Source organism: Protopterus annectens, chromosome 2.part0 (genome assembly GCF_019279795.1).
Source record: "Protopterus annectens isolate FY-2018-M chromosome 2.part0, PAN1.0, whole genome shotgun sequence".
NCBI classification, from domain to species: Eukaryota; Metazoa; Chordata; order Ceratodontiformes; family Protopteridae; genus Protopterus; species Protopterus annectens.
In genome coordinates, this window is record NC_056728.1 from 834664354 (window position 1) to 834691543 (window position 27190).

The window sequence follows — 27190 nt, forward strand, 5'->3', positions numbered from 1 at the left end:
TGCAACATTGTTCAGATTTTAACCACAAAAGGCCCCTCAAACAGTATCAGTCAATAAGCACAATCTCTGTAGAAGTAAACATCATTTGAATAATTCTACATTAAAAAGATTTGTAACTAATGAAGATGCTATTACTGACAAAGAACTTTACATTTCACTGTTCCATCTACAAATTCAGTGCTTGCTGCCCTTGAAGAATTAATTGCCTACGTTGCATTAAAGAAAAAATGGTAGAAACATACAAGTTCATAGTAACTAGGCATCTTAAACAAAGGATGGCACACTAAGGAATGCAAAACCCCTATCCCCTCTTAAAATGCAACAAATAAATCGGCAACTAGGACATTACATACCATGCCTCCATACCTCTCAACCTCTTAGCACAAGAAATCTGAACGAAGCCTAAAATATCGGGGGGGGGGGGTCAAAGGCCACCCAAACAGGGAAATATTATAAATATTGTTCTTATAGACTTAGAAAGTTGCTAGAATAACAGCATTTGTCTTAGCATGAATTTTCTGAAGGAAATGAGGGCTGAATCTCAAATGTTTGGCATTTAGTTATTTCAATCCTCAGTGATTTGCCAGAAAACCATAACTTTTATGAGGAATAGGCTAAAACTATAAGGCAAAAATCTGGACAGTTGAGAGGTATGTATACCTCTCAACCTCTTAGTGCAAAAAATCTGGAAAGTGCCTAAAATAATGTGGATACAATGGCCAAAAAATAGGGATAGTTTTGCTTGCAGTGCTATTTAGTGACTTCAGTCCTCCCTAATTTGCCAGAAAACCGCAAATTATGAGAAACAGACAAGCTTCCCCCTTTCCTGGCACAACAGTAAACCCATAGAGGACAATATGTATTTATGGAAGACTCTTCCTTCATAAAAGTAAGACATTCATTTGCCAGTATCTGACCACTTTTCATGAGTGGTTTCTCATGCCTACCATATATAATGGTTCATTATTCTCCACATGGAGAACACAATGTTGTTTCAAAGGTCCCATTAATTCTTTGTGATGGAAAATTACAAACTTGGCTACCTGAAAGATGACAAATAATAATAGCATGTGATAGCAGGTTACATGGTGACAAGGGAGAATTTTATATCTGAAAAACAAAATATATGTGCATATCATTGCAAATCTTACATTAAAATGGGTCACATTCTAGTAATATGCATGCTTGTTATAGTAAAATTTAGTGCAATTGTATATGGATGTTGTGTACTAAAGCTAAATATAGGGAGCTATAAAACTTCATTTTCATGTGAAATACAGTAGAGTTTAGTTCAGTGAATGTCAGTGTTCTTATTGCAGTTCCCATCAAGGACACTCTTGACAGCTAGACAAATAGATCCCCCATCAAGGGCACCTCTTGACATCTAGCCAAATAGATTCCCCCTCAAGGACACCTCTTAACATCTAGGCAAATAGATCCCCCTCTTTGCCCCCAATGCTGTAGAAGCAGAAGAAGCAGTCTCACTCATTTCCAAACAGAATTTTAAATAAATGGATTTTCTACTTTTCCAAGATGGAGATATAATCTTCTGTCTTTTCCAAACTGAAACCTTAAGAATTCTTAACTTTAGCACCAACTTGTAATTAAGTATGGGTCCAAGTATCTCCCCTAATGTGATTTAAATAATTGAGCAGATAACTTCTAGAGAGATATTACATAAACAGTATGTGGTTTTTTTTGTATCAGATGAAATGAAAACCAGGAAATGGCAGCTTGTTAAATATACGTTGAAACTGGAATTTATTGCTGTATATTAAAGTGGATATAAAACCAAGTATAGATATTTTGGAGGGACTGCATTGGAGGAGTTTTTCTTTTAAATGACAGTGATTTGCATACAAACAGCCTGTAGGGGTCAGACAGTTATTTGTGGCAGGAATTGTGGTATGCAAATATAGCATTTCATCGTGGGGATTTGAATCAAAATGCTTACTATTGTAGAAGGAAATAAGCAGTACAGTGTTTAAAAAAGGTTACAGAATATTTTGTGTCACTTCTGAAATCAGGTTTGTGTAATGACTCGTAAGGAGATAACAATGGAAAAACAACAGTCATTCATTATCTGAAATCCAATTTAAGGTCACAAGGAGCCAGAACAAATTCAGGCAAGCTACAGATGAAAAAGAGAACCGGTCCTGGACTGGATTAGAAGCCAGTTCACTACAAACACACACACACCTTCTCTTTTATACAGTAACTAACGACTACTTTAAATTCTAGAAAAAACAAAACTGAAGAACAGTTACTGAAAGATGTAGTCTCCGAATCCACCAATAAGTGCCACACTCCAATTCTGCTCTCATACAAAACACACGCACTTTAGTCTCTCATACAGAAATGAGAGAAACTACTAGTTTAAATTATGCACACACCTACCTTCTCTGTTCTGCCACAGCAGCACACACATACAGCGACTCTCTCACAAAGTAACACACACACCTACTCTCTTGCACAGCAACAAAGACTCTCAAAGGAATGAATGGCTAGTTTAAATTCCATACACACACACACACACACACACACACACACACACCTACTCTCACACAGTAACATACACACACTTTATATCTCATACAAACAGAACAAATTTAAATTCCATACACATACGCACATACCCACACACATTCTTTCTCATACAGAAATAGTTTAAATTACACAAACGCACACACACATACACTTACCTTCTTTATAACCCAAACAGCCACACGCGGAGACACAGACAACAACTCTTCTTTTGAACTGCTGGCTTAAATTCCGCGCGGAACTGCAGAATGCATTTGTATGACGTTTGCGTCGTGATGCGCGCAAGTTTCGCTTTAAAGGAGAAGATTCTTGCACTGCAAACTAAACGTTTTTTTTTAGCCTCCTGGCTAACCTACAGCTGTAGGTGGGAGGGTGCTAGCCTCGCCTCCCCCACCCTCCACCCTCTGGTTTCAGCGCCAAGAAGAGCACAAACTTAAAAAAATAAGTAAATAAATAAATGCATAACGCGCCATTTACAAGGCTGGCCTGTATGGCGCTCTAGGCGGTCACCTAGTTCGCCTATGCCTAAGGCCGGCCATGGTTAGCAGGGACACAGGGTGTTTACTTAACACTGACAGTTTGTTTTATCCTGCTTGACCAAGAGCATTATAACAGAGCTAAAGTCTTGGGATGTTGGCAAGAGAGGTTGATGAGACATCTGGCTGAATCCTCCTAGTATTTAGATGGGCAGCTGCCATTGTCACAATCATGAGAGTTAGCCCATTTTATTCCCCTATTGATGACATGTTTCTCTACTGGCAGAGTCTACTTTGAGGAGCTGCATCTTAATCTATGTATGGGTGGATATTCTTCAGTCATCTGGCCTGACAGCCTCAGGAGGGGTTTCGTCAGGGGTAGAAGATACTTTCTGCACAGGGCTCAGGGTTTGGGTGAGCACATCCTTGGACTGAGAAGGTCCTGGGGTGTCCCCTGACTCTGGGAAGTGAGGCAGCCAAATAATCACTGTCAGAAGCCATAGAAGAATGGTCAATGAACACCATCAGTTTCTTGTGGTTTAAATAAGCAAAGCAGCATCCCTCTTACCCTTTACTGCATCATAAGTAAAATACTTGCAGATGTTATATAATGTTGTGGTTGAGGCCCCAGCAACAAAGATAATCAGTGTGGCCTTCTTTAAAATGAATTTGGTTCTTACATATGCACCTATTCTGCTTGGCAGCGTCCTGAGACCTCTGAAGACGTCTCAAACCCAGCAGAACTCCTAGCTGTTAGTAACTAGCAATACAGCTGCTAAAATAAACAGCTCCACAAAGAATAAGAAAAATCTCCCAATCTCTTAGGAGATCCTTATCTGCCCATCCACTCTTGGGCTGTCATGATGGTCTATAACAAATGCCTGTACTACACCACACAGCAATATGCAACTGAAGGCGGCTGAGGTACACCCTCTTGTACATTATGATATGGACATTTCCACGAGGCAGAAGACATAGGGTTGGCATATAAAAAAGTGGAACAGCATCTCTGGCAGGATGTAGGACATTGCCTGTGGATGTGATCTTTGACATTAATACTGTAGCAGTGACTTACATAAAGAACATGCATCAGTATCCCAGACAGGCCCAGGCTCATCATCCACAGATGAATTCCTGAGAAAGTCCACAGAATTTGATAAAGTTCACGTAGAATGAACTTTTTGTTTGCCTCATAACCTTATTCCTAGTACCACACAGTAGAAGTAAAATGCAGTTAAACAGCCACATGAACGAAGTGACCTTACGACACTAAATTGTCTAGTCCAGCTGGATTAGAGGTGATAAATAGCAGTTTGCCTTTATTGTGAGCTATGCCCTGTGAATGTAGAACTCAAACTCTATGCTTGGATAATGTCTTTGCCACAAGACTCAATGAAAAACAACGGAGGATTAATGGATCAATTTGGGCCTAGCTGTGACACCACCTTGGGAATAAAAGCTTGGTCAGTTTCCAATGAGATCCTGTCTTCATGAAGTAAAAATATGAACAGCATGAAAGGACTTGTTGCCCAGAAACATACCTCTCAACTTCTTAGTGCAAGAAATCTGGACAAAGCCTAAAATAATTGAGGGACAAAAGTTGAATATAGGGACAAATTTTAAATACCGCTCTTATAAAACTAAGAATGTTGCTATAACAACAGGATTTGAGTTAACATGCATTTTCTGGAGGATGCGACATCTGAAGCTCAAATAGCTGTCATTATTTTGTGACTTCAACCTTCAGTGATTTGCCAGGAAATCACAAATTTTAGACAAAAAAGACCAAAAATATGAGGCAAAAATCTGGACAGCTGACACCTATGTTCAGAAACCATCCTAGCTGATGCCACTGCTACAAAGAAATGTTTCCTAAATTAATTATTTTAGTCCAGCTCTGGTAGCAAGTTCAAAGGTGGAGTGTGCTACTTACTCTAAAGCAAAATTCTAACTCACAGGGGTTTTTGGATCTTTGGATGGTTATCCTACCAGAAAGGTGCTTTGAAGACTGCTCTTCTGAGCCTCCAGAGATACTATAGATGAGTTAAATCACTGGAAGTGCAATCCAGCTTGTGTTTTTTTTTCAGTGATGAAATGTTAAATCCATTATTAAAGATGTCAACCAGAAACTGCAGAACAGTGGGAATGGGGATTGTGAAGGGATCTACCCCTTGCTGAAGAGCTAGCTACAACATTTTGACCAATTTCCTACATAACTGTGGACTGCTGTTAGGATTTTGACCACACTGGGTACATATGCTGGGTCCCTGCTCAATGGAACCAGAAAAAAAGAAACAAACAAATGCAGTTAATCTTAATGGGGTAAAGATGTGAGTGACGTTTGCCAGATGAAGGGGAGAGAAGACTTAGGTTAGGCTGTAAAAGAATGGCCCTATTAAATAAGGTTGTAAAATGGGAGGCATAGTTTTCCTACTTTGATGACACACTGTTTAACTTTTTTGCAGAAACTTTAATATTAACAAAAAAGGAGAAGGCACACAGTAATCTTGCAGGAATATTAACAAAAAAGGAGAAAACACACAGTAATCTTGGAGGCAACTAATGCGCTAATACATCGTACAGTATATGTCCCTGTTGAGGAATTGGGAAAAGAAACTGCTGTAATTAAGAGTTGTTAGGAAGGTAAACAGGTGGCATTAGTATTAGATCATTGTCACTAATGTAATACAGACAAAGACAGTCAGTATATTGTCATTACAAACAATCACCACTATATAAATGCTTAAGACATTTAACTTGTGGGACACATTTTGGTTGCACAGCTAGGTTTATAAAGGTCCTAGTGGTCATTAGCCTAGTATACACCTACAAACCTATGAATACTATTGGGCCACTTGTGAACCATTAGATATTGTCGACTACAGCTCTGGCCTGACCAGGAATGTGTGTTTATATGAGAAAGCAACATGTTCACATCCCATTCTTCACAGACTAAGTCTTTCCAAAAACAAGGGGTTGGACATGGGTTGCCCTGTTTGTTCATGTACCAAACTACTGCCATATTGGGTATAACAGGCAGTTGTACCCTGGAGGTTGTGGGTCCTGTAGAGTCTGCAGTATGAAAAATAGCACCTTCAAGTGCAGGGCAGTCTCCTGCTGTGTGCATATCCCTTTGACAGTATGCTCTGAACAGTGCCCCCATTCCTGTACCTACACAACCATGGTGGCACTGGCAGTGGGAAGGGATAAAGGGACAACCCTTCACTAGGTTGCGCTGTAAGCCCACCAGATGAGGCATGTGCAACATGCTTAAGATAAATCGGTCCAAGACAAAAATCTCACTTCTGGGACCATTGTATTCATAAAGTCTACTGTAGAACTCATGAAGCCACACACAGGCTCCTTATTGCAATTCTGAAAAACATAAATGCAAGCCTCAGAATTAAGAGACGAAAAATAAATGACAGACATTACTTTATTCTTTTAAAATTGGTTTATATGTGGGTGGGAGCAGTCCTTCACCTCATAAGCTTTTACATACTAACTATGCCTCAGAGAAAATGCAGTATTCTGACCTCATAGCACTCCAACAAATCTAGGAATATGGAATAGCCTTGGTTTAATTTCTCCAAGTACTTTGGGTTTCTAATACCATGATGGCAGCCTAACAGGCTGCATTATTTTCATTTATTTATTTTACATTTGTTGACCAAGATAGTCCGACTGGATGCATGTCCATTTTCAGCAGAGGCCCGGGGAGAAAAGCTCCAAGGGTAAGCAGATACAGCATTATATAATACCAGCATTACATATTACAGACTATTGTGTGCAATTTAAACATTTAAAATCATTAGTAAAACTTTCTCTCTGCTAATGGAATTGAAATGACCAGCATGAATACTACTCCCACAGACATCAATTCTCACTAAGACAGGCTTTCATGACAAATGCACAAAATGCCCGATGACACCCAGAAAGGCACAGAAGGATCATAGCTGATATTAATCCATTGATATCTATGAAATGTTGCTTAGTGGCAACCTATACAGTTGACATCAAGACCACTGGTGTCAAAGGAGGTACTGTCCGACTGGAGAGGTTCCAATCCAAACCAGTGCTGAATGGTGCAAGCACACAGCAGGCACTGATGCACACAAGAGCTCAGAATGGCCCCAGGGAAAGTGCATATGATGTAGATGGGAATGAACCTTCTATAACCACCCTAGAAACAGAAGAGAAAGAAATGAGAGGATACTCATGTCAATCTGAGTCTTGACTGAAGAGTTAATCATTCTACCTCAGTCCAAATATACAGAGGGCAATTAGTCAACCTTACAGTCAAGGGGTCTCAATTCTTTGTGCCTGGAACCTCCTGGTGTAAAGAAACGCTACCTATACCTTGTGGCTGTACAACAAACACTTATTAATGCCTAAAAACTTGTCCTTTCTGTCACAATCTATATGTAGGTATAAAAAAAACACAGGTACCCAGCCTGCACAGGGAGCATGATGCTGTACCTCCCGGCTTGTTTATGTACCATGTGACTAATATTGTCTGTAAAGGATATTCCAGTGACTACAGGGGATGAGATTTTAAGGCATGGATCACAGCCAACATCTCCACTGCACTGACATACTTTGGTATGTCTGAAAGGCTTAATTTGTTGTCTCCAATGCAACCCAGATTTTAAGAATCTGAAAACTGGAATTTCATAAGTTCATAGGTAAGTACTAGGCTAGCTGCCATTGTGGGCCATTTTAAGCCTAGGCAATTTTCCTTGAAAAGTGAGAATCAAACCCCTGAACTTTGTGTTTGTGAGGATAACACCTTAAACATTATGTCAATCCCAGATGTAAATGCTGGGTCCATGACTTTTATTTTTTTAAAGAAACCACTGCATTTTTCTCATATATAACCTAGCTAGGAGAGTTGCAAGGGTCAGAGATGTCATGAAGCCTAGGATCCTGAGAAATTTTCTTGCAGACATGTGAGAATGAAGAAGCTTGGGAAAGATTCCAGATAAAAATCCACCCCTTCTTATGTCACAAAAGCCTTTTGAAGATGGGTATCTAGAAGACAGCCAAAAATCCTGTGAGATGGAGACGAGGAGGATTTTGCAACATTTATCTGGAAGTCCAGAGAGATCAGAAAAGACTTAACTTAGGTTAATGGCTCTTGACATCTGGATTAAGAATGTGCAAAGGTTAAGTAATAAGGAAATATATTATAGGAGTATTCTGCAATGAGCTACAACTGTGGCTAGACACTTCATGAATTCACTTGGAGCTATAAGGCAATCCAAAGGTAAAGCAGAGAAGCTCAGAAACTTTCTTGAAGCCTGTGGATATTGGAATGTGACAATAATCATCTTTTAAGTCTAGTATAACCATGTAGGCTATGGGAGGAATGAGAGCTGTGTGAAACACACGCAATAAAGAGTACCTTATCTGACACTTGCAGTATTCCACTTACACTGACCTCGTCCTTATCACTGTAACTCTTTGGGGCCTACTCATCAACCATTCAAAACTCCACATGTTCATTCTTTGTCCTGCCTATACCATTCCAGTTTTCCTATCAGCTGCATATGCAGGACTGTGTTAGAGGTCTGATATCAAGCTCAAACATGCTAAATCGTCCATTCTTCACTTAGCAAGCTGGCATGCATCACAGTAGTAAAACGAGATAATGTTCAACTTCCAGCTCCTAGCCATGAAAGTCTCTTGGTTTCTGTCACAGAGATTGCTGTTGTCTAGAAAAGCAATCTGCCTCCCTGATGGTTTTGCTTCCCCTTTTACAAAGGCACCAGACTTGCTATCTTGCAGTTCTCAGATAATTGTGCATTAGCTTACTTAAGGAAAAACTGTTGCGTCATGTGCTGTGGCCATCTTCTGTACGGAATTCACATCTGGAAGGTCAGTGGTGTCCTGCTGAAAGGTTTGTTCAGTAAGGAATAACTGTTGCTCCGGTGGCCTTCTTCAGTACAGAGTTCCCAGTCTCATGTCTGGGATGACACTGGTGTACTGCTGAAAAGTCCGTTTCCTGGAAAATGCCAATAGGAATCTTCTGCTGTAGTTTACTGATAAACTGGAAAAAGAGTGTAACAGTAAACTGTTAAAAAGGAAATTAAAAAAATGCTGCAATGTTGAAAACCTCAAAGTCAAGCTGGCTGCTGCACTTGAAGCTGTATGCAAAGGTTAGTCACTACACCTGTCTGATCATGTATCTCCAGAGTAGCTGTGGGGTTCTGAGAATTATCAGAAGCATATAATACTCTCCCCCAAGCAGCCCAATTCAGGCATGATTGTAAGAAATCAAAGTTTTGTTGCACCACATTGCTTAATATTAGTTTATTGTACTGAGCAACATATAATAGTAGATATAAAAGTCATAACAGCATATGTAAAAGATATATAGCAGCATAATATATCAGATAACTAAAAACATAAAATGTAGTTCAACAATATCTGAACAAGTCCTGTACCAGACTTCATCTGAACACTGTCCTAAACATACATATTATATTACTTCAGTCCAGTAACGGGCTTAAACCTTACTGCAGAATTTACAAAACCCATTGGTAAGTGTGCCATAAAATACTGGGTATCCTCAAGGGTGAAAGCAAAACGTTTGTGAGGATTCAACTAAAGGTATAGCAAAAAAAAATCCACTTGTCATTTACTCCATGGTTCTAATTTAACAGCCGTTTCAGGTGTATCAGGCACCACATGTGCTGCTAGGGTTTAACAGACTCAAGTCTAACACCAATCTGTAACTGCCATCTGTTTTTACTGACCACATGGGCAAAATCGATGGACTTGACCCCTTAACTATAATGCCTTTTTCCCCAATCAAATGTATTTACGGATATCCCCCAATGCTTCTCTGGGAATGGGGTACTGTTTCAGATAGGTTGGCAACCTGTCTGTAGGTTCCTCTGCCCTTACTTTCTTTGGCAGTGGCAACCAGACCACAGTCTGTTTTATCTTTAGCCCATAACTCCAGAACCTCTTGCATTAACGGATACTTTAAATTCTGGACATCATCTGTGCAATCTACTGCACACAGCTTTTTACACATCTCCTCTATCTGCATCACTGTACGTATTACAACATCTTTATTTCTGCATAATATTTGTTATTAAAATCTAAAACATCTAATCCTGATATAATATCCAGTCCCAAAATGGTACTGCCACACTTGAAGATGGAACAATAATTTTACTGTTAATTTTTTCCAGGCTGATTAGCTTTATTTAAAAAAATTGATTTCCAAGGGCTTACTGCAGCTACCTTTGACCCTTCAAATCCTGACAGCATTAAACTGTACTTGGTTCCTCTGGCAGAGATCTGTTTGTAACTGAAATAGAAGCTCCTGTATCAATTAGCCAACTGTTCCATAATTCCTTTCCCATAAAATATGATGTGTATGGTATGCCATCTTTACCAACTTTAAATGAAGTTAAATACACCAGTTGATGCATTACAAAAACTTTAGTGGAAGGTGGCATAAACCCTGTATATTCAAACCAAATTAACAGTCGTTAGGAATACAAATATGATACATTTGTGAGAACTACAAAATAAGATCCCTGTTCAGAGACCTCTGGGGGCTGTAAGACTGAGGCTTTGTATAAGGTAGAATATAGTAAAATAGGCCTGAAAATACAGAGTCAAGCTTGTATCTTCATTTATGCGTACAGTTTCAGGGAAGGACAGTTCAGTAGAAGGGAAAAGATAACCTTTCTAGCGAAGCATGAGATGTGCAGAAATAACAGTTCTCAAGGGAAAGCTACAGAATGTTCCTTACTCAAAGGAAAGGTGTGTGCTTACAATGGAATACCAGATAAGGAATAGACAGGCACCTTCCAGACAAGGACTGGGAATCAAGGTTGAGAGGGCAGATGCAGCTACCAGAGGCAAGTTACTGAAGTAATATAGTATGTTTAGGACACAGAGTTCCATTAAGTCTGGTACAAGACTAGTTCAGATATCACTGAAATACTTCTGTGCCTTCAGTTATCTGATATATTATGCTGCTAAATATCCTTTAAATATGCTGCTGTGATGTTTATATCTGCTGCTCTTATAAGTTACTCACAATAAACTATTAAGCAATCCAGTGCCAACAGACCTCTGATTTTTTATCACTCTGTTATCCAATAAGTGGAAAGATAACTGCTTAACATCACCTTCACATGGACATCCTTGACATGGACTTTCTCTGTTATTAGGACATCCATAGTTCTGTTCTTTGTGGTGTAGCCTTGTACCACTTGATCAAACTTGTCAAAATTCACATCCTCAATCCTCTTCTGGTCCCTTTCAACCCTCGAGCTGAAATCTCCATTTCAACACCTTGCAGTTTTACATATCTATTTAATGCTACTTTTTCCTACTCAAGTCTTTCATCCTCCTACCTTGATATTTTTTGGGGAAGGTACACTGTTTTACATTCATCAACTTCCTTCACCATAGGGTGCAACCTTGTCTGTTCTCCTGCCCCCTTCATGTACAAGCGATCATCTTCAGTAATTCCTACTCAAGTCTTTCATCCTCCTACCTTGATATTTTTTGGGGATGGTACACTATTTTACAGTCATCAACTTCCTACACCATAGGGTGCGACATTGTCTGTTCTCTTGCCTCCTTCATGTACAAGCAATCATCTTCAGTAATTTCCCTTAAGGAGAGGACTGTTCCACAATTTTTCCATTAATGAATATCTTACACCCCCAAAACTGTGATAAACCTGAGTGACCCATGTTTTTGGGGTCTATATTAAAACACTGAACGTTTAAAATTTCGAGTGTTCTAATATCGACCCGTTTTCGGCGAATGCTGAAAATATCGAAAAAAGCTGAAAATATTGAAGAAACAGAAAACCAATTTTTTTCCTAGGGAAAGAATTTGGCTGTCCACTTCTGTTGCTTCGGTATTTTCAGCACTGTGGTGGAAAGTTACGGGTCGGAGTCAGGTAAGTGTGCGATTGTGTGGACGTGAGGGTTAGGGAGCGGGTCAGGTAAGTGTGCGATTGTGTGGACATGAGGGTTAGGGCAGGGTAGGTGAGTTAGGGTTAGGGCTCGGGTGAGGTGACTGTGCGATAGTGATGGACCTTAGAGTTAGGGTTAGGGTTAAGGTAAGTGGATAGTTAGTGGTGTATGTATAGTTTAGTGTAGGGTTAAGTGTAAGAGTTTAGGTGTATGTGTGTGGATTGCTATTTGTTTGGTGTGCTTGTGTTATGTGTATGTGTTTTGGAAAAGCAAATGTTTTCCCTAGGAAAAAATTCGCTGTTCTGTATGTTCGATGTTTTAAATTTTTGATTCATAGGGTTTGATATTAGAACACTCGAAATTTTGAAAGTCTGGTGTTCTAATATAGACCCTGTTTTTGTAATACCAGCAATGTCAAACTCCCACTATCTCTTCTTGCAGCTACATCTTATTTCCAGTCAGCTTTCTCACTCTTTCTAGTAATACTACCCCAATCATGTTCTATGTCATCCTTGTTCACTCCTCTATGTTCTGTGTTTATTTTGAAACTGATAACCCAACTGAACTCCAACCTAACTAAAGATGGTGACATCCATCCTAACCCTGGCCCATCCACACCAGAGATTCCACACCTAAACCCTAACAATGCTACATCTTCTGACACTTGCTCTAAGGTAAATAATCCTGCCCACTATTTTTTGTTAGATGAGTATCCAAACTGCTTCTTAGCCTGCCATCTTAACATCCAGAGCCTAAATAATAAAATCCACTACCTCCATGCACTGTTAGCTGTCCAAGCCCCGGATATCCTCTGCCTTACTGAAACCTGGTTAAAACCAGCAAATAAAGACACTGAAATAACATGCTTAGGTTAGATAGGAAATCCAAGAAAGGTGGTGGGGTGGCTGTATTACTTAAGTCCAACCTAACAGTCATTAGTGACACCCAACAGCCTCCGCAGGTAAACACGCTGGAATTCTCACCACCAGACTACAAATAAATAAAAATAAATGTAGATATATTGTCTGCACCTATATTCCCCCGGTAAAAAATGTTAGCACCCTAAAACATAAATTACACTGGCTAGCCTGCAACTACCCCCAAGAAACTATTATCTTAGGTGACTTTAACATCGACTGGAACACTTGTTCTTCCGAAGCCCCAAGCAACCACTTAGACCTCCATGGGTTTACTAAAACCATATCCTCCCCCACTAGGTATAACAAAAATAATGACAAAGACAGTATCCTAGAATGGATCCTGATCAATCATGACCCGCAGATGCACCATTCAGGCACATTACCTGATGACCCCAGTGATCATTGCCTCACCTTCATCATCAAATTCAAAGCCGTGATCACCTATCACCACATCTATAAAGTGACACGAAACAGAAAAAACTTTAACTCAGATAACTTTCTACAAGATCTAAAAGCTGTCAACTGGTCTGAACTTAAAAGACTCCCACTTGATGAGGCTGTGACCTTGTTTAATACTAAATTTTTCAATATCCTTAACTTCCATGCCCCTACTCACACCGTCCATGCAAACCGAAACTGCACCATGGTTAACGAAACTTAAGAACAAGGCCTGGTCCACTTGGCATAATACTAGAGACCGTATAGATCTCATCAGATACCGTCAAATAAGGAATGGCACTAAAAAATCCATCATATCAAACAAAAAATATTACTATACCCACCTACAAGAAAAGCATCAAAATAAACCCCAAAAGTTCTGAGCTGGAATAAATAACCTCCTCCACCCCATCAGTTGGCCCTTGATGAAACACCAGTGGCTATTGCAAGCACATTTAATAGCTGGATAGTTTCCAGACACTAGCCACCCAACTCAAAGCTTCCTGCAACCCATTTCGCCTTTAGCTTCCAAACTATCCTTACTACCCTAATACGAACCCTTCTCAAAAAACTTAAACCCACTTCCCTAGCAGCAGATCACCTCCCAGCTGAATTCCTGCAATTAGCTGTTGAGGCCATCACTATCACAGTCTCTACCCTCATCAACAGATCCATTTCTGAGGCAACCACTCCATCAATATAAAAATCTCACACTTAATACCCCTACATAAAAGGAGGTAGTTCCACAGAATTGTCCAATTATAGGCCCATAGCCATTCTCTCACCTCTAGCAAAACTTTTGGAAAAGTGTGTCCACATACAACTAATGCACTACCTCAACCACAATAAACTTCTCACAGAGTCCCACCATGGTTTCAGACCACACCATAGCACATCAGCCCTCTTATCATTCACCAATGTCATCAATCTTAATCGCAACAACATACTATCATCTGCACTCTTTCTGGACCTCTCTAAGGCCTTTGATATGGTCAGTCATCAACTTCTGCTTAGTACCCTGAAAGCTGTCTTCCTGGACCATCACTCTCTACAATGGTTTTAGTCCTATCTAAGGGGTAGACAGCAGGCTGTCTTCTGGCAGGACAAACTGTCATCACATCTACCGGTCAACTTAGGAGTTCCTCAGGGCTCCATTCTTGGTCCCCTCCTCTTCTCTATCTTCATAAATGACCTTCATACTACTATCCCAAATGCACAATGTATCCAATATGTAAACTGAAAAGGCAAAACAGACTACTGAAAAACAAAATAGAGAAGAAACCACACAGTAGCACAGAACGAAATGATAAAGCACTTTTCATTTATTCCAATAAACAAACTTCTTCAGATCAAGAAAAACAAAGTCACAGCTTAAATACTCTCTGGGCTAATACTTACAAAGTCAATTAACTACTTAAGGTGAAAGCTGACTTACAAGACACGCCCTATTTGCAAACACAACTAGACTAAAAACTGCTTTTAAAGTAAAAGCTAAAAATCCAAATAGTCAGACTAAAAGTACAACTAGCGTTGTCTATAAAAAATGTGTAAATCTAGCCTACTACTAAGCTAGTGAGGCAAAGAAATAATAACTACAAGTGCATAAAAACTCCGTTGGTGTTTGTAAAACTGAGTTAATACAAATACCTATGTTAGTGCACTAAACTGTGTATGTTAAAGCACATGTATTAACTCAGTTTTACAAACACCAGCGGAGTTTTTATGCATTTGTAATTATTTCTTTGCCTCACTAGCTTAGTAGTAGGCTAGATTTACACATTTTTTATAGACAACGCTAGTTGTACTTTTAGTCTGACTATTTGGATTTTTAGCTTTTACTTTAAAAGCAGTTTTTAGTCTAGTTGTGTTTGCAAATAGGGCGTGTCTTGTAAGTCAGCTTTCACCTTAAGTAGTTAATTGACTTTGTAAGTAGTAGCCCAGAGAGTATTTAAGCTGTGACTTTTTGTTTTTCTTGATCTGAAGAAGTTTGTTTATTGGAATAAACAAAAAGCGCTTTATCATTTCGTTCTGTGCTACTGTGTGGTTTCTTCTCTATTTTGTTTTTCAATGTATCCAATATGCCGATGATTCCACGTTGATTTGCTCTTCCACCTCACCAGCTAATCTGCTATCCCTAAGCCGGAATACGTTTAACAGTATAGAAAGCTGACTAACTGATCGACAACTTCTCTTGAATCCCAACAAAGCCAAGCTGCTGCTTTTCTCTCCCACCTCTAGATCCACTCATCCAATATTTACTATTAAGTCTAACAATGGTACAATCATTTCCTCTGATAACCAAACCAAGCTCCTAGGAGTAATAACAGATACTAACCTCAAATTTGATGCGCACATAGACCACACTATTAAGTCCATCAACAAAAAAATATGATCCCTCTACAAGGCCAAACCTTTCCTAACCCCTTTTGCTAGGTGTGCTATTTCCCGAACCCATCTTCTCTCCACTCTCCTTTATGCCTCACCAGTATTTACAAACCTCTCTAAAGCCAACCTCGGCAAACTATCTTCCAGTTACTACCATATAGCTAGATTCGACACATGTATGGCATACAGGACTCACCATTACAAAAACCTAACTGAACTTGACTGGCTGGAATTTCTTTCCCTACTAAATCTTAACCAGCTCACAATAGCTCACAAAATACTCAACCAACTGGACAATAAGCCTTAAGAGCATTATTAGCCCACATAATGCCATCAGGCCACTTTGTTCGTCCAAAAAGCTATCAGTCCAAACCCTAAAATCCAATAATACAGCAGGTGAAGCCCTGTTTGCTAATCCAGTGGGTAAAATTTGGAACCTTCTTCCTGCAAACCTTACCCAGAACTATCTATTCCCCTATTTAAAAAAGGCCTCAAAAAATACTTAAGAGCTAACTGGCTCTGTCCATGCCTAAACCCTGACTAACTCAACTCTATTTTGGTCTTTTCTTAGCTAGTAGACTATCAGCAAGTAGATACTCCACTCATCTGTGTCATATCTTAATGTACAGTTATGCCTGCTGAGTTTATCATTTCTTTATACTGTAGTTTCCCTAATGTGCTCTAAATTTGTGAAATGATTCTATCTAATTAGCATATGTCTCTGTGCTCCTGCTGTGGTGAACTATCTGATATACCATATCTATATCCTTCACTCTCTTGTAATATTATTGTACTATTACTATTATTATCATTGTGGAGCTTTTCTCCCGAGCCTCCGCTAAAAATGGACATGTATCCAGTCAGACTATCTCGGTCAACAAATGTAAAATATATAAATAATACATATTTTACTCATCTTTTTTCTGACTATACACCTGCCCCTCATACAGCATCTCTGACATCCAGTCCTATCTGTATTAATAAAAATGTAGAATCATTGAGCTTTACTCTTCCAGACTCCCTTTGGGGTTACATTTATAGACTTTTAAGTCTATGCTAGGCCTCCTTAATCTTCCCGCCAATTGTAAGTCATTTTATCTTGTCTTACCCACTGCCACAACCAACCAGTTGTTACACCCCCTATGCTTACCTTTCCTTGGTGTGGTGTCTGCCTTACAAGTAACAGGTCTAAGAATGTTACCTCTATAATCTCCTGTGGCGACACATCTGTACTACCTCTGTGATCATGTTTGTTATTACCTCAGCTATGTCCTCTAACTTATCCACTGGTGCCTATATGTATCACAAGTGTACATTACCGCCTATGTGATCATCTAGACCACTGTTTATGAGGTCTTAATTCTATATGCTGAAACAGTTTGTGTGTGATCTTTCTCCCTTGACTAGAATGTTAATCCTTGGTTTAAGAAAAACTACATTCCTCTGTACCTATACTGACTTATTCAACTCCTTTTCTGTCTGATTCTGCAACCTTCCTTTCCCTCTCAACTTCCACCCCCAAGTCCCTCTTGTCTTCACTGTGTTGGCCACCAACTTCATTTTGCTATAGCTGATCCCCCCTGTATAATCCCTTCTGCAGTATTACTGCAGGATAGGAGGACTTTTAAGCATAAACTGCTTAATTGCAGTGTTTACAGTTCAAACAAACCTGGGTAAATTTTAGCAGGGTAAAATTACTACAGTTCAAACAAACCTGGGTAAATTTTAGCAGGGTAAAATTACTGAAGCTAGATTTGTTTTCGAAAGATGTCACTTCACAGGAAAATGAAGGTAACGTGCTAAATGTTTGCAAAGAAACTAGTACTTTCAATTCCATCTTACACCTGCCTTTTCCCCCTCTGAAATGAAAGAATTTGGAAATAAAGCAGACGAAGATTTTTCAGAATTTAGAAAGGAAACAAAGAACAGCTCTATTTGACTTGCCAGCTACGTCTACTTGAGCTATGAAGGTGGAAAAAGATGGCACAAATGTTCTGTTAAATGCAATTCCTATGCATGTACCTCTAAACTAATTCATGCTTAAGTGCAGCATTCAGATTAACACACACACATACATATATATATATATATATATATATATATATATATATATATATATATATATATATATATAGCAATTAATGAACGACTCAAGAGATGGCTTGATCATTGTATTTTCCTTTAATTTAGGACAATAAAAAATAGATGTTTTGGGGATTGTGGTTTCAAAAGCTGCTATATTTGTTGCCATTTGAAACAATCATTGTAACTTTCTGCTCTGGAACAAATCTTTTAGCAATCTTTGCTGAACAACTTATTAAAGTTTATGACATAACACTAGGGACTACGCCAATTTTATATAAAATAAAACAAAAAACGTGAGTATTACTGGCAATAACCGATGTGGAGTATTCTGTCACATCTAACATTCTGAAAACAAAAACTAGAGCATTTGCAGCTTTCTGGTTTACATTTGTTTTAATTTCATTTTTATTTTCTAACTATATATCTCGTATAAGGAACTCCCTTCCTAACTCTATTCACTCAATCTTATCCACTATCTACTTTAAGCCATCACTTAAAGCTCATCTAAAAAATAAGTGGCTATGTTCCTGTACTAACCCTTCATGACTGCTCTGATGCATCACAGTATACTCAAAACATATCAAACTTCTCCCCCGCTGTTTAATCCTTTGTTCCTACCGACCTGTCTTAACCTTATATCTTGACATGTCATACCTACAAATAGTACTAGCTATGTTCAAAGCCTAGGTTTTGTTGTCAAGATGTAACAAATTTGTATGTTCTTATGAAAACTACATTTTGTTTACTTTATACTTTGATTATTGTAATATGTGCATGAAAATTTAATGTTACTCATGGAGCTTTTCTCCTTGGACCTCTGCTGAAAAAGGACCTGTGTCCAGTTAGACTTTACCGGTAAACAAATGTTAAATAAATCAATACATTTTAAACTTGATGGAGTGAGTTGATGTTACCTGTTCACGAGTAAAGCTTTGGTCAATAATCATGCAGTGATTTGTCATTAAAATGGCATTTCTTGTAAAAGAATCAAATTCTGCATGTTTGTTAAAGTTTAATGCCTTCTTTATTACTGGTAGTAATCATCTGCTAAACACAGTTTGATTGTTTTCTTCCTTGTACAGGGTGATATCTTTAAGTCATTTTATCTAACGAGCTGTTGTAAGGTTAAATAAATTTGCTACTTACTGTAAATGTCTTGCCTGTGCTGAGGGCAGATTTTTGCCAAGCTTCGAAAACAAGAATTAAATATTATCAGAGTTACTCAAGCAGGAACTGACATATGTCTTTGCTTGAGTCAAGTTCTTGCTATATATTTGGCCCTCTATATTGGGGGGGGGAGGGTAAGGATGTTTGCCCTTATAGAAGTGCATCATTAGAGCTCTGTAGTGCTTTTGTAACTTAGTCTGATCTGCTGGAAATCAGTAAAGGGGTTTGGGGGCATTCATTTGGATTTGTTGAGTTCAGTCTCTTCTGGATATGTGCAACATGGGTGACTTGTAAATCTGGGCTCCTTCTGGTCTAAAACCTTTCCTATGCTTTGTCTTGTTCTTTTCGGAAGGTGGTGCCAAAGCTAGTGCCTCTTCATCCAGCTTAAATGGGTATGATGCTGGTATGTCTTTAACAGACAATTGAGGACATTTTATGTTGTCACTGATCATTGGACAACGAGATAACCATGCCCATCTGGCAATGATGAGCCCTGTGCTGTGCCATCCTCTTCTAGTCCTCGTTTTTGATCCTGGAGTTTAGTTTAAATCTTTGTTGTTCAGGCTTGGAGACTTAGATTCTCCTGTAATGATCGCCAATTTCTTTGGATGTACACATGTCTAAAAAACTCCTCCTGGTCGCCAACAATAGGAGGGGAATAAGTGAAGCCTCATTTACGGGTGAATTTCATTTAAAGTGTGTGGGAGAGTGTGTGTATATGTGGGCAGGTTCAGTAAAAAAGGTTAAAGTAATTTCCTCAAGTTTACAATGCAGTTGGATTGTGTGGAATTCATGCCTGATGTTCTGGCATTCAGTCTCATTTCATATTCTAGCTCTTTCTTTTCTAATATACTGTTCCCTTTAAGATCTTTGTGTGGTACTGTCTCAATGATATGGAGAAGATTCCATGCCCTGGTTTATCCGCCACATGTTTTGCCATGGGGTTACTTGAGATTCCATGCTAATGTCTGTGTAACAGCTTGCTATTCTGGTCTCCAGTTTACTGATAGTCTTCCCAATGTAGAAAGCCAGGCAACAGTGGCACTGTGCAATGCAGACTACCTTGTCACTGTCACAATTACCAAAGTAGTGGCTTACAAATTCCTTTTTGTGGTCCAGACAAAAGTGGTCCCTATTAATTATGCACAGGCAGCAGGTACAGCTGGGTGGGCCACAGGAGTAGGTTCCTTTTTGTGTGTGGTTATCCTGTTTGGGAGTCTCATTGTAGTTCCTGATGTTTCTGCTTTTTTTGATGGTGAACCCTGGTTGCTTTGGTAGGATTTTGTTGAGTATTTTGTTTTGGCTAATGATGCACTAGTTGTTCATGGAGTGTTTGAGCTCAGGATAGTCCAATGTATAAACCACAAAAAGAGTTGGGAACCATGGTAAATAAAAACTAACACCCTGAAAAAATCACCACCAAGTAGAAGTCCATAAACAGGAAAATGTTTTAATACAACAATGATTAAGCACTTTCATCCTTCACATTCACAAGGACTTCTTTAGAATAATTTTTATTTAATTAATTACCTTCTTAAAGGTACATCACACAAGTTAAAAACATAAAACAAATAAAAGCTGAAGTATTACAACAAACAAGACAGTGAAATGATAAATAGTAAATTGTGAAAGTAAACATCAAATTGTATTTAAATAAATACATTGAAAAATGGAAGGACAAAACAAAAAAATACTACAACTTGGCAGCCCTCAATTTGAGAACACTACTGACAGAAACAGTCATTTAAACCAGGAGGGGCCATGGCATTAAGTTTTTAACAGCCAGTGAAGTTCCCTCAACTCAGTGACGGTCTCCCAAGGTGTCTCAATTTCTCCAAATCTTTAGAGTTTCTAATACCATGACAGGAATGGACCCATTCCTAAGTCAAAGTGCAATTAAAGTTCATGAAATAAGTATTGTTTCAATCTTTGATGTCAGCCAGAAGTGCCCTTCGCAGCACCCGCAATGTGCCCAGTAATGACTCCTCCTGCAATTCGTACGGAGTTACATGTATTGGTAACATATCTAAATAGGATTGTAGATTCTTTTTTAAAAGACCCACTGCTGCTACTACTACTGGAACGGTCTGGGTATCTTTCTTCCACATTGCTCTCATTTCTGCCTGGAGATCCTGATATTTTATGACTGTCTCTCTGTATGCAAGGCACCTTAGTCACTGGGTGTGGTGATGTCTATAAAAGACTTTCAGCTTTTCCCGGTTAAGGGTCGCCACAGTGGAACTCTGGTCCGATCATGATTGGCACTGGATTTTTACGGTGCCGAGTTGCTAGCCTGATGCCCAACCTTCAACGAAGGCAAGCCCATTCACGCTCACACCTACCTGCATGTCTTTAACGTCACTCGACCATGGGAAGGACATGCAGACTCCACACAGAAGGCGGTGCAGTCGAGAATCGAACGGAAGAACCTCTTGCTGTGAGGTGACAATGCAAACTGCTGCACCACCGTGGCTTCTATGCTATTTTGTCTTCATCTCATGGACCACTATAACTGGTTTTCTAGCATCTATCTTTTGAACAGTTGGTAATGGATGATCTTATGTAATGTAGACTACGGTTTCTATGATGCTTCGTGACTTATGATTCCAGTGATTTTCAGCCACTTCAATACTATAATATTTGCACAATCCCCAGGGCAACAGTCTTGCCACATGATTATGCCTTTCAGTATACAATCCTTCTACCATTAGTATGTCACAACCAGCAACGAGGTGTGCAACTGTTTCTAATTCTGTTTTACAAAACTTACATTTGTCTGTTTCTCCCACATGCTCAATGGACTTTGTAAGCCAACGTGTATGTAGCCCACTATCTTGGGTTGCCAATATTAACCTTTCAGCTTTAGGTTTGAATTCACCTCTCCTTAACCATTCCTGCATTCAGTCCTGATCAACATGAGGTTCTTCCAGAAGTTTTCTGTACTTGCAACTACATTTATGCATTTTCCACATTTCTTGCCTTCTCATCTGGTCCTTCACTTTATATTCTTTCATTTTTTGGCACATTCAGTTGCTGCTTGATTTTACTTGTGGTTTGATTTTCATTCCTGCTCGATTCTGATATGCTTCTACTAGACTAAGCAGGGAAGTCATCTTAGATTTATTCTCATCATGTTTCAAAACTTTCACTGCATTTTGGTTATGTGAGGTCAGCAGATATGTGTGCAGTCCCACAAACATTGCAGATCTATACATGTAATCAATTTCAAGGAGGCCCATGCTTCCTTAGGAGTGGGGAATATAATCATCTTGGTATGCACTCATTTTTATAAAACATTTGGTGAGCATGAAGCAAGTTTTCCTGTCTACCATTTTGGGGCCAGTCAATCACTACAAAGCTGAAAGTTAGGACAGGAACAGCAAATTAATCTATAGCTTGTATTTTGTTTTTAGATGTCAACGCTGTTTTCAGGATTAATTTCCTTAGTATTCCTTACTAAGTTTTATCCACATCTGCTCAAGTTTTATTGCTGATCTTTCATCAGTTCCAATTTATTTATACACTCCCTCCTGCTTAAGTTTTTTTATATAACATTCCTGTCCCAAACCAATGTTTTCTTGGTGCTACAGTTTTCCTGCTTTTAAAAGGTTGCTTTAGAACGTTTATTAAGATCAAATGACATTCTTATATCTGAAAAAGTTTTGACAACTTGCAGTTGTACTTTCTGTTCCTCATCTGATGAGCTATACAGTTTTAAAGCATTGACAAAGAGAAGATAAGTCTTTACACTGTTGTTTCTAGGAGCCAAATTATAGCCAAGGCCTAAGCTGTCAAGTAGACAGTTTAATGGGTTAAGGGCAAGACAGAATAGCAATGGTGACAGAGCCACCCTGGAATAATCCCCTTTGAATTTTTATCCCTGGAATAATTTGTCCTTTATCATGGCTTAAATGCAAAGTGGTCTGCCACTGTTTCATGGTCACTTTAATGAAGTTGATCAGTGTAGGGTGTATCTTATACATTAAGCACTCTTATCCATGAATGTGGGATACTATCAAATGCTTTTTTGTACTCAATCCATGCCATACTTAGATTCTTCCCCTTTTTACAATTCTCCACTATGACTTTAACAACAAACGATCCTTTGTTCCATATGACTTTATTGCCTTTTTGTTCTACTACTATAATTGAATTTTCTTCTAAATGACTGAAGTCTGTCGGCATCAATTCCAGTGTATAGTTTATATGTCGTCGGAAGGCAAGTTACTGGTCTGTAATTTTTATGGTACCTTCCAGGTTCACTCTTAAGAATACTTTTTCCTATTAGCCAGGTTCGTGTCTGTGCATATAAATAGTTCTTACTCATGGCTAAATCTTTGTGCCAAGATGTTACTACTTTTAACCAGAAGTTAGGTACTGCATCTGGGCCTGAGGTTTTCCAATTTTTCTTAACTTTGTTTCTATCTCTCTGGCTGTTAATATATCCCATTTCATATCTTGTACCTTTAAACTTCTTATTCCTTCTTTAACTTCTTCTATCCATTTAGCACCTTTGTTATGTTCCACAGGATCTTCATAAATACTTCTCCAAAACGTATGTATTTCTTTTCTTGGTGGTCTTTCAATTCCTTTTGCCATGTATCATAATTCTCTATAGAACTTTTTGGGTCATCAATAAATTGCTTATTTTGTACTTTTCCTTTATATTTATCTGTGTATCTTCTAAGTTTTTCCACCTGTGCTGAGATTTTTAGTTTATTTGCAATAGTGCATGATAGAACCTGATCTGTTCTAATACCGCACATTGGTTTTATCACCCCCATCTAAGTATTTTTGTTGATCTACTCCCTCTTCTATACTCTAACCGTGACACTTCTTAACTGCTTTATAGTTTTCTCTATTAGGTACTTCCATGATGGCATTCGATTTCTCCCCTTCTTTTCCCTCACAGCCCTGTGTTCTTGTGGTAGAATTTACCAGTTAATATATCCTGTTTACTTCTGTTATATTGCATGGATCTCTATAAATACAGTCCTAGTTTCTGTATTCATTTGTTTTATCAAAACTTCTGACTTTTTGGGTTTATTGACCTTCTGCAGTCTATTTCTTTCATTGATCTTAATATGTATATTTCTATTAAATCAAGCAACTCTTCTCTTAGACCATTTTCTTCTAAACTGAGGGCACACTTTTTGTTTTCCATTTCCTGTGGACATTCTATGGAAAGTTCTACAGCATCTTCCTGTGGTGTATTCTCTTCAATTTCATCCTGTGCCATTCGTTGCTCTGTCATATGGGAACTCAGTGGCCTATCACTCCTCAACAGTGACTGTGTCAGGGTTTCCTGTTCCTTCCCTTGCTGTCCAACTTTGTATGCCACCTGACCAAATGCTTCCTGTTCCACTGGTTTCCCCTTAATTTGGAGGTACATTGCTTTATTCAGTTGTGTTGCTTTCTGAATTAGATTTTCTACATTGAATTCTTAACTTTACAGGTACGTCATAAACTCAGTTTCTATTTCTTTAACTTCTTCATAACCTCAGTTTCTATTTCTTTAACTTCTTCATTACTAATCTCCTTTTCCTCTTTGTCTTTTCATTCTTTGTATTGTAAACTTTTCCATGTCTGGATTCCTTTGCCTGTGTTTCTCTTCAAATATCTTTGTGCTGCTCGTTTTGTATTGATTAGTTTTGCTTTCTCCTTCGCATAGATATTAACCACATTAAATTTCTTTTCCATGTCCATATCTCTTCTTCAGATGTCTCCTGATCTTCATGTTTATCCTTACTTTGGGGACTTGTTCCATGATGCTGTGATGTAATCGGTGTTAGACCTTCTACATCAATCCTTCACTTTGTAGGCACTCCAGTGTGCATGTCAGCATGATGCTGGAGCTCCATATGTTATTGTCGGATTTCTGGCTGCTGATTCTTATCAGTCTGTTCAGGATATTCCCTGGGTTGTCCAGGTTACGACCTCTATTCTTCCACTGGATAATAGGTTTGAGAATTTGCTTCTTAAGACATCTGCTGTAGCCCCTTGCAAGAAAGTCTTTTTGAAGCTCAGTGATGTCCTTGGGTCCTGCGTCGGTTGCTGTCTCCTCTTCCATAACGTCAGGTCATCAGGGGTATAAAACATGCAGCCGACGCCATTTTATTCAGTCTTTCTTGCTGCGTGGTACCCAAAGCAGAAGCAGTTCGCAAGTGCCGGTTGGCCGACTCCTGAAATTTTCGCATTCCAGTTTCAGAACCGAAGTCTTCAAGTAAAGCTAAGTACCCCATTGGGGAAACTTTTTCTTGCTCCTTACCGATGTCAGTAAAAGTTAATAATTGCATTACTTGTGGGAAGCAAATACCGCATAAGGATTTTCATTTGTACTGTATTCCTTGTCTAGGCTCAGATCATAACGTGCCTTGCTGTCGGTTTTGTGCTAGATTTAACCAACGCACTATTAAGCGTCGGTATATTTTTGCTTCTAAATATTTTGGATCCAGATTTAATTACCCTGAAATGTTGTCTGTTAGCAATCCAACTAACGGAGTTCACAAAAAACGCAAAGAAAAACACAGAGACAGACCGTCGAGGTCCAAAACCGACAACGATACTTCTAAGCCAGTAACCGGTTCGCCGGTACTCAGTGAAGAGCTTTCGCAGCCCTTGATACCCGCTACTTTTGAGTTGCAGGCCTCTACCAAGACCGATGCAGAGTCCGGTATGCCCTGAGATTCTCAGAGTACTGAACCCGTGGATGTCTCTCCCTTGGATGGCTCCAGAGCCGCTGAGCAGGCACCGGCTTCTGAGGGTGTTTTCAGGCCTCAACATTTTTATATAAAACCGACGCCAGCCTCAAAAACAAGATCAAAAACATCTATGTCTAAAAAACTGACGCATGAGCCATGTGCTCAGGGCCATATGCCTAAAAAACAGATGATCAAAATGGCTGAGGACTTAATTACCTTGATCAGGGGTTCCCAACCCCACCCCCACCCCCACTAAGAGGCCTAGGCAAGGCACTGATTACGAATCTTCAGATCGGGTTTCCATTTCTTCTGATTCCTCTTCTGATCAGGAATTTTCTATTCCACCCTACGAGGATTCTGATGCAGAAGAATCCATCCCATCTGCATCTCCTCCTGAGGATTATACTTTTGGAGAAACCTTGCATACTTTAAGGGAACATTTTCACTGGGAGAGTCAGGATTGCTCCGAATCAAAAAAGAGGCTTAGGGATTTCCTTCTTCCTCAGCGTAGGCCTTTGGCAATACCTCCTGTATTAGACGTTGCTGATGTGTTTTTGGAATCAAGCATGGCTCCTGATTCCCTACCTCCGGCTCCTAGTAAGCCAGACAGATATTACTGGGTTCCTGACTCCCACAAATTTCTATTCAAAAATCCTGCTGACGATCCTGAGACTATCTCACAGGGTCCCAAAGGTGTAAAGGCCTTTACAGCCAAAAATCCTACCCCCTCTGATAGAGATTCCAGGGTACTGGATAGATGGGGAAAGAAGTTTTATACATCTGCAACCTTGGCAATTAGGGCCTTAAACTGCCAGTTTCATATGCTTAAATATCAACATGTTATGGGCTTATTGAAACAGAAAATGATGTTGATTTCTGATTGTGTGGAAAATAAAGAATTACAGGAATTATTGCATTCAGCAGAACAGGTTGGAAAGCATACTCTGCAAAGTGGGTTTGAATCCTTGAAGGCCTCTTGCAGGGCCGCAGTTACTGGATCTGTGATTAGAAGGCATGCCTGGCTCAAGGAGCAAAATCTGCCTGATCATGTTAAAGCTAAATTGTTGGATGCCCCTTGTAGCATGATACTCTGTTTGGTAATAAAGCAGAAGAGGTTTTAAAGAAAATGGAAGACAAAGCTAAATCTATGCAAACTGTAAAAGATTTCTTACAAGTGCAGCCACCCAGGTTCAGTAGGCACTGGCCTACTAAAAATTGGTCCTTTCCTGTGTCCAACAGAGCCTCTCAAGGCAAATCCAGGCGCTCAAAAGGCTCTAGATACAAATCACAGAGCTCTTACAGGTCAAAGCAATGGGGTGCCTCCACCTCCAAATCTGGAGGAAACAAAGCACAACCCTACAGTAAGCAGTTTCAATGACTTCCCTCTACCTTCACCAAGCACTTGTCTTTTGGTAGCCCCCTTGGGGGGAAAATTAGCACTTCATGCTCAAAATTGGCAGTTAATTACACAGGGCAAGTGGGTATTAAACATAGTATCGCAGGGGTACAGATTTAATTTC